At 38.1% G+C, this 9,692-nt stretch overlaps 1 pseudogene; it reads left to right on the top strand.

The window, feature by feature from the left end:
* The first annotated feature begins 112 nt into the window (after positions 1-112).
* LOC127444280 (arginine-hydroxylase NDUFAF5, mitochondrial-like) lies at positions 113-8,279 on the top strand (annotated as a pseudogene).
* The last annotated feature ends 1,413 nt before the right edge of the window (positions 8,280-9,692 follow it).

Genomic DNA, 9,692 nt, shown 5'->3' with positions numbered 1-9,692 from the left:
TGTCCTGTATACTTGCAGAAATTATGTATAAATTATGAATAACATGTTCAGCATATGTGTGTGTCTGAAAAGCGTCCGATATCTGCAGTCTCTGTCCAGACAGGGAGGCGCTATGAACGTGTTTGACAGGAGCATGAAGCGCAAACAGAAAGAATGGGCATCATGATTACAAGACAATGACAAATACGATTACTTTCGAGACGAGGTGAGATATTACTGTACTTTCTAAATAATGTCTTTGTCGGAAATGAACTGTGTATAAAGTTCTGCTTTTTATGTCTTTGCAGGTGGGGAGCAGAGTGGCAGACAGAGTATATAATGTCTCAAGGTCACTGTTCAGCTATTTTATAACACTGTAAATAGTGGTCTGTTTGTAATCTTAAAGGAACAGTTCAAGCCTCCCCCCAATTCCAGCATTATTTACTACTCTTTTTTTCTTATTTAAGAAAACACTTATTAAGAATGTGCTTATCTTTTTTCTTAAACCGTCAATGTTTAAAACTAGATACCTTTTTGCAAACTTCATTTTTTTCTTTAGAAGATTTTCGTTAATCCTCCACGTTTTTCCTCTCTTACTACTTACCTCCTTTTCTTCAGAGGAAGACATGGGAGTGTGACATTCCTGCTCACTGTGTTTTGGCAGATGAGGAGTTACTGCCCTTTAAAGAAAACACATTTGACCTGGTGCTCAGCAGCTTGAGGTATTGTACCACTTATGGCTGGGTGGTATGATGTTATATACCATGTGACGCTAGAAGTGTGTCAAGCGATAGAGATTTTTTCTATACTGTTTATACTGTGGTATGTTTGTGGGGTTATCAGTGGGCAGGACTACTTTATGTTATTTACATGTGAGAACAATGACGGCACATGAAGTAATGTGAAAATACTAAGCGGGCGTGTCCCCCAAAAAATCACGATGAGGAAGACTTTATTAAGGTGTATTGTTAGGAACAACACAAAGCAACATTTAGTTGTTTACACTTGAAACATTGCAGCTTGTTGCATTAAAGGAATATAAATTTTAAGCTCTATCGACAGCATTTATACAAAAATACATTTTGCCTTATTCCAGTGATGTCAACGGGGCCAATATGTAAACGTTAAAATACTCACTGTTTCGGGGCCTATTCGCGAGTTCGAATCCAGGGCGTGCTGAGTGACTCCAGCCAGGTCTCCTAAGCAACCAAATTGGCCTGGTTGCTAGGGAGGGTAGAGTCACATGGGGTAACTTCCTCGTGGTCGCGATTAGTGGTTCTCGCTCTCAGTAGGGCACGTGGTAATTTGTGCATGAGTAGCATGAGCCTCCACATGCTGTGAGTCTCCGCGGTGTCATGCAGAGTGAGCCACGTGTTAAGATGTGTGGATTTACTGTCTCAGAAATGGAGGCAACTGAGACTTGTCCTCCACCTCCCGGATTGAGGTGAGTAACCACGCCACCACGAGAACCTACTAAGTAGTGGGAATTGGGCATTCCAAATTGGGAGAAAAGGGGATAAAAAATATTAAATAAATACTCATTGTTTCGAAAGTATACACACAAGACGTAAAAAATATTCATGTTAAAAAGATTTTAGTGTGATAAACTTGCTTACTAACATTTTCTGTGTAAAGTTAAAGCCAATTTTACAACTTCATTGCCATAATGACATAACACCATAAACCATAACCCCCACCCCCACACACACACGTTTGCTAAATACATTTTTACTATATGAAGTTTAAAATTACAAAATGTTTACTCTGATTCTTCTGTTTTATACTCTAATTGAATTTTCAGAGTTTTGCTGTTTATTTCTGTTTCTTGATGTTAAAATGCTTATTCTGTGTCTTCTCTTTGTAACACCATGGTCAGGTTTGATTGCAAGCATAAAGACATTAACTGCAAAAACCAACAGTACAAATCAATTTTAAAACTTGACAAATAATAGTTTAATAATGTATAAATTATAAGCTTTCCATTTGTGCTTTTAAACCCTCCAAAAATTGGTCCCATTCACTTCCATTGTAAGTGCCTCAATGTAACCTCAATATTTGCTTTTTTTTTAAAGAAAAGGAGGGACTCGAAATTGTGGTAATATACATTAATATTTACAGACACAAATGCTGTTGATTCAGCTTAACTTGTACAGAACTGGGAATATACTGGCTCCACCTACCGGCAGGCTTTTCCCCGCCTCTCTAGAGCTGGGGAGGGGGACAAAAAAAAAAAAAAAAAACCTTGCCCACCGGTTCCCAGACATGCCGTCGCCTGGTCCTCGATCACTCCTCCACCGAGTGGCAGGACGACAGCCGCTCCTCCCCGGGCAAACTGGAGCAAGTTCTCTGACCCCTGGTGGATGGAATGCCCCTCCACGTTTTGGCAGCCGGTAGGGAGCCCCTCCTCCCCTCGCGGACAGTGGCCATTCCTCTGCGTCCAGGTAGCCAGCAGCGACTCCGTCCCTCGGTGGATGGCCGTGGCTGCTCCTTTGGGCAGATAGCAGTGGTGAGGACTCCACAGTGGCACATCCCTCCTCCTTCCCGGGCTTCGGCACCAATGTAACAAGGTTAAAATGGGAAAGGAGGTGGCGGGAACCAGCTGAACGGTCAAAATATTATTATATAATATTATATTATATATAATATTTAATGAAACAAAAAGACACACAACACAAATGCACACACAGCAGCTGCGTGTGGCTCTCTCTCTCTTGAACTGACGCATCCCGCTGCACTTATCCCTCTCCTCAGCTGATTAGCCCGATTGGGGGCCGGGTGTGCATAATCACGGCCCGGCCCCGCCCTCCTCTGCGTCACAATTATAATTTGGTGAATTTCCAGCAGAAATACAGATTGTATTTTGTGATATACTATATTCAGTTACCATGATATAAATTTACTCATACTGTTATAAAATATTTTGTTTATATTGCTGACTTCTAGTATTGCCCTTCTTCATGATGTGTTGTAATTTATAAACCAGTCTTTGTGTCCTCAGTCTGCACTGGATCAACAACCTTCCTGGAGCTTTGAGACAGGTATGATGAAGAGTAACTGCTGATTAGTTTTAAAGGAACAGTGCAAATGCCTGATACTCTGACTGTGCTCAACATCAGCCAAAAATCATTCTCTCTTTGTCGTTCAGAACCACCAGGTGTTGAAGCCAGATGGTGTGTTTACTGGAGCAATGGTCGGCGGTGAGATGCTCTATGAGTTGCGGTGTTCTCTTCAGTTAGCTGAGCTGGAAAGGGAGGGAGGATTTGCCCCTCATATCTCACCCTACACAGCTGTCACTGACCTGGGGAACCTGCTGGGCCAGGCCGGCTTCACCATGCTCACTGTGGTGAGTGGACGACGGCTCTTTTCTGCTTTGACACTGTAGAATCGAGTGCAATTTTTAGAGAGATCTAGAATTAAAGGAGGTTTGGTTTGACATTTTTAGTTGTGGTCTACTTAGAGGTGGGCGGTATGACCAGAATCAAGGGACGCACTGATGTATCGGCTGCCGATATTTATCGGTCAATTATTGACCAAATTAAAACTGGAATATGAAAAATCAATGGTTCATTTATAATTAATTAGTAACACACTTTGATATGAATTAAAACACATCAACTAAAACCTCAGTAAACAGTCAAAGTAAGTTTTTAATACACATTTGAGTGAGAACAAAGAATACAGTTTACCCAAATTTTTAAATAAAAAATAACTAATTCTCTCCACAAATGTCATGTCAAAAATATTCAACCCCCAAAGTCAATCATTTGTGGAGCATCCTTTATCCTTAATAACAGCAAATAAATGTTTCAGGTAAGTGTTCTCAGGCTTCGGACACCTCTCTATTAGAATTTTTACACATTTCTCATGAGCAAAAGCTTCCAGCTCATTGACATTCTTTGGTTTCTGTGCTGCCACTGCTTCCTTGAAATCCCAACAAAGGTTTGCAATGGGATTTTAATGGTGGACTGAAAGGGCCATTTAAGGACATTCCACGACCTATCCCTGAACCAGATTTTGGACAACTTGGATGTATCCGTGGTGTTATTGTCTTGCTGGAAAGTCCAGTGATCACCGAGCTTCAATTTACACACTGAAGGCATCACATTTTTCATGCCAAAATGGCCTGATACCTGAAAGAATCCATGGTGTCAGTCACATAGTCAGGATAGCCGTTTCCTGCAGCCGCAAAACACCCCCATAACAGGACTGACCCACCTCCATGCTTGACTGTGGGGATGGTGTCGTTCTTGTCATCACCTTGTCATGTCACTCCAGACATACTGCTGACCCATGGGTCTAAAACTCATTTTCAGTTTAGTGTCATACATCTATAAAACCTTCTTCCAGGACTCCACAGGTCTTTCCTAATTACTTCTTGAATATTCAAGTCAACATTTCCCTTGGTGAAGTTTTGCTTTCTTCCACACCCCAAGATGGTTGCTGTTGTACCATATTTAAAAAATGTATGAATGGTGCTGCCAACTTTGTCTATTGAGAGCACCTCATGTTGAAGAGAGTGAAGCTAAAATATTTTATACCCGTTTGCAGCCTCTTTATCCTCTTCCAACTCACTGTGCAGCGTCAGAATAACTACCGTATAGACTCTACAAAATGGGCAACTTAATATCCATACACGTGTAATTCTTACACATTTTTTAAAACAAACCGTCATATTCATCTGAATTACATCATGTCTGAAAGTTTCAATTCATGAATGCTTAGAATTGCCAACAACTCACCCTCCAAAGGCCACACTGAGGGCTGAGCAAGCACTCATTCATTAGAGTAGCAGTGTATGTGTGATTCCCTGCATGCTGCAAGAAAGATCGACCCTAAATCTAGGCACGATCGCAGATTTAAGACGATTTTCAACATAGACCGAACTATGCAGTTCCATTGCAATATATTTAGCTGATATAATAATCAACACAACCAAAACTGTAATACACTTTAAAGTAGAAGATCAATCTTGTGATTTTAAGAAACTATATTGGGATCGTTCCAATGAAGATCATGAATAATTGGAAAATCAGTACTTTTACCCAGCCTAGTAAAGATATCCTGCCCACTGATAGCAGCATAAATATGTCTATCACAGTTTAAATGTTTTGACTTCTTTGATTGGTGGATATCCCTTCAGGTTTATGGGTAGTGTAGTCCTTTGCTGGGAATTGAGCAATCAAACACTTTTTGGAAATGAACTTGAAATCACACAGACTTGTGGCTCCTACAGCATATATCATTGCTTAATCTCAGAGCTCATGGTAGGTCTGTTGAGATTGCAAAAAATCTATTTCTCTATGGAATGAAAATGTAGGGCTTTACTGGTTGTTTAGATCAGTGTTACTATCAGAAATAATTAATAATTATTTCTTTAGATATTAATTAATATTAATTAATTAATAATTAATTGAATATAACTCATTAAAACCTCATATGGGGCTCCAGTAAATGTAGTGTGCTACGTTTAGGAGCAAGTTTGGTTATTAGCAATAATTAATAATTATCAAAGACAATTATTAATGATTAAAATCAATAGAACATTGATTTTAATCAATGTTAGCTTTTTCTAATCCTTTAAATCAACAATTATCAAAGATAATCACTAATCATTAACATCGATGAAACATTAATTAAAATTAACACTAGCTTATTGATCATTCAAATTCAACAATCATCAAAGATAATGATCAATTATCAAAAATCAATAGAATATTAATAAGGATTAACATTGACGTGGCACCACCCTGGAATCAGGGACTAATAACCAGATAGTATAACAGTCTCAATATTAGATTGTTTTCTTAGGAAAATCGACATACGAAGAATATCGATTTTTGGGGAAAAAAACAATGAATGAAGGCTTGAATCCGAGCACTGACATCCCGTCAGCATGACACAGGCGTATGCAAAACCAAAACAAACCAAAACACTTCTCTTAGTAATATAAACAAAGTTTATTTATGCAGTAATATCAATTAATAATTAATACAATGCAGTCAATAAACTTCTGACTTACAACTACAAACTAAACAGTGATATGATTAGATATGGAAACTAAAATAATCCTATAACACATAAGGTGTGTGTGTGTGAGAGTGTGTGTGTGTGTGTAAGGAGGGACGTGCACAAAATGGCGGATGTGACTCTCGTGGAGAGTATGTCACGCGAGACTTCCGGCCAGGGAATATGGCCGCGAATGTGGGCGGAGAGAAACCAGTCAGTAGTAGCTTAGGGACAAAGCTGAGCTTTATCACGAAGCTATCTACTAGCCAAAAATGTGTGCCAGAATGTTTGTGAGGGGTCGCGTGTGTATGTGTGTGTGTGTGGTTAGTATGAGAGAGAGAGAGAGAATTAAGTGACGGCCCCAAAGTGTTAGTTTATCACTCAGAGACGTGGTGGACGGCTCGTAAACCGTCCCGCATTCTTTGATTCTTTAATGGATAAACTCAGTTTGCCGGTCTCACCCGCGATGGCGGAAATGCACAACAGTCCAATGTGGTTGGACCACAATACAGCAAATCAAATTCGTGATAATTAATACCCTGAGTATTAATAATGAGCGGACATGGTGGTCCGTAATCTATACAAGCAATACCTTGGTTCACAAGAATAACACACTATAATATTTTATCTCTGCCCAGACGTAAACCTCTTACTTGAATCTCATGAGGATGCAGAATGTGTGTTCATCCGTCCTTTAACTCAGACTCGGTTCCTCGAGGCTCGGGTGATGACGGGAGGCCGTTTTCTCGCTCTGTCGTCGGGCGTACGGCTGCTGATTCTCGGCGGGCTGGCGGAGAACTCAGAAATGTCGACTTGATTGAAGATGGAAGAGAAATCTTTCATCTCTTCACTTCTGCAGGCAAACGGATGAAGATGTGGATTGCTCGGCGGTCTCCTTCGGATCCGTTAGAGTGTTCGGTTGAACACAGAGTAATCTCAACTCGTCCAGCGAGATGGAGATTGTATGGCCACAGTTTCAAGTCAGACGTTACTTCCTTGTGCCACGAGGCTGCACCTGAGAGCAGCGATGAGCTGCGTCTACACACGGCGAGCAAAGTTGCTGGAAGTAAATCCCGGAAGCATTTCAGAGGTATTTCTACTCCTGATGATGTCATGGTTGAGGGACGTTCTGTTGTGTGCCTCATCCAACAGGAGTTGAGAGTTCGATCCTTTAGTGAGCAAGGCTTCATGGGATTTGTAGTCCATTTTGGACTCCCTTTGTTTGATTTTGGCGCGATTTTTATCAGTATAATTTATGTCCTGCAATGTGTGGGGGCTGAGTTAGGTTTTATGTCTGTGTTAGGCCTGCCTTTGTCTTCTATCTAAATACATGAGGCCCAACAAAAAGTAAATAGGATTTAATGGGATACCAACCTAAGCTTTTAGATTACAATTTGATTTATAGTTGGATTGTGTGTGATTGAAGTAGGGCTCATTATTGATTTGTTGAAATTCTATCTTATCCAGGACATTGATGAAGTCCAGGTCCATTATCCTGGTATTCTAGAAGTCATGAGTGATTTTGCGAGGTAAATTAAGTATCTTACAAATGTAGTGTCTCAGCATGTAATAAAGGGAAGGAAAACACATTTACAATCATTACGTGTTCTCTGCGTGTACTTCAGGTATGAGACAGAAAGTCACTCTTGCACAGAGATACCATACTGGCGGCAGCTGGTATTTATAAAGGTGAGTCTGCAAACTGCACAACATACAGAGTTTAACTTAATCTTAATGAGCTGTAATGCAATTCTTCTCAAATCATCTTTTGGTGAAGATTTGATGAAAGCTGTAGGACGAGTTCGAGACTAAATTGTATGCTTGATATTTAATCTATTATGTAGTTCCCAGTCCGTTATATGAATATAGTCCTTTAGCCTTAATTGTATTCAGCATATAGCATGGCCTCTTCTACTGTACCTTGTTACCCAATAGAAATGAACAATTAAGTGTGTTATGTTTACCTGCCCTGAGACTAATTGTATAATTCTATATAACATTGCTTTTTGTAGAGATGTACAGCTGTGAAGATGGACCAGTTCCAGCCACATTTCAGATTCTCTACATGATTGGCTGGAAGCCTCATGAGTCTCAGGTCTGATGCATTTCATTCCAGTCTGACCAATCACATTCCTCCAACCGTGGACTTACTATTACTATGTGTTGAATTTATAGGCAAAACCAGCAAGAAGAGGTTCAGCAAATTCCTCGTTTGCTGATTTGTCAAAAATAGACAAACTTCAGACTGACCACCAGAAAAACCAATGATAATTCATAGGATAAAAAAAGATGCATTTGTACCTCAAATCAACCCATCATGGACTCTTTATAGTCTGCTTTACTCAAATGTACATGATTATACCGAAATGTTGCATCAACATATGTACACAAATATAAATAAACTATGACTTTAATACAGTGCTAAACAGATTTTGTCATTTTATTAAAACAGAAATGTAGACAGATAATCAACAATAAATAATTATCCAAATTATTTCAGAAATAAAAAAATGAAAGTATCACAACAAAAATGCACAAAAATGTACAGTTCTTGCCTGAATTTTGTGTATTTATGAATGCATTGTTTGAATTTAAAGTGTTGTTAGTGGTAAATATTGGTTTTCAGTGTAAATAGGCCTTAAAGGGGTAATCACATGAGAAATTACATTTTCTTTGATCTTTTGAAATAAAAGTAAAATTTACCATAAAAACATATTTTAAGCTTCAGAATTCAGAACTTCCTCCCCAGTGCATAAGGATCGTTAGTTGAAATCTTAGTAAGCCTGATGATACCTGTTGTTATGTCATTAATATTAATAAGAAAAAGAGAAAATCTCTCACTCCCTTTAATTTATTTAATTTTATACTTCATGCTACTTAAATATCACTTTATTGACTTGCTAAATGAAGGCCACATTTTTAAATGATTACATATTAATACATAACTTTTAAAATAAAGGAATTATTTAATATTTGAAAAAAGTATTTTTATATAGGAAAAACTATGTTGTTGTTTCCCACTATGTTTTAAAAAAATAAAAATAAAATAAATAAATAAAACAAAGTTGGATTTTTTTTTTTTTTTTTACTTCCAACAAACTTTTTTAACCAACATCTTTTTTTAAAAAGATGATTCTTTAATTTGTTATTATTTTAAATATTAATTATTATTTTTTATAACTAAGTTTTATATTTATTAATGTATTATATTAATTAGGGCCTGGTTTATTTTTAGTGATCATTTATGTTTATATTTTTTTATTTAATTGTGTTTGGTGATGCACTATTATGCAAACCTGATCAATATTAATTTACCTAAAATATTTTTAAGTGTTTAAATTCCTTTTAATAGGCAAGTTATCAAAACGTAAAGTTGTTTTTTTTTTTTTTTAAATGGTGAATAGCTCTAACTGAACATATGAAGGAATGGAACTCTTTATTGTGATGTCATAATGACCCCTGAGTCTGTGGAATGCAGCCTATAAAAGGTGCTGAAACCTTCAGTTTCTCATCATTTGATTGATTTGTACTCTTCAGTTGCATGTATAGCTTTTGATACAACATTTTTAAATAATCTCTGCTTGTATACAGTGGAACAATGGCCACTTTATGCAAACAGGTTTCTGGAGGGAGAACCAGCAGCCAGCCAGGATCTTTGTCAGTGGGGGGACTACACGCCAAAGTGACTGAAGAACTGCTGATCAAGA

Source organism: Myxocyprinus asiaticus, chromosome 7 (genome assembly GCF_019703515.2).
Source record: "Myxocyprinus asiaticus isolate MX2 ecotype Aquarium Trade chromosome 7, UBuf_Myxa_2, whole genome shotgun sequence".
Lineage (NCBI taxonomy): Eukaryota > Metazoa > Chordata > Actinopteri > Cypriniformes > Catostomidae > Myxocyprinus > Myxocyprinus asiaticus.
Note: the sequence above shows the minus strand (reverse complement) of the source record. Positions and strands in the feature narration are given on the sequence as shown.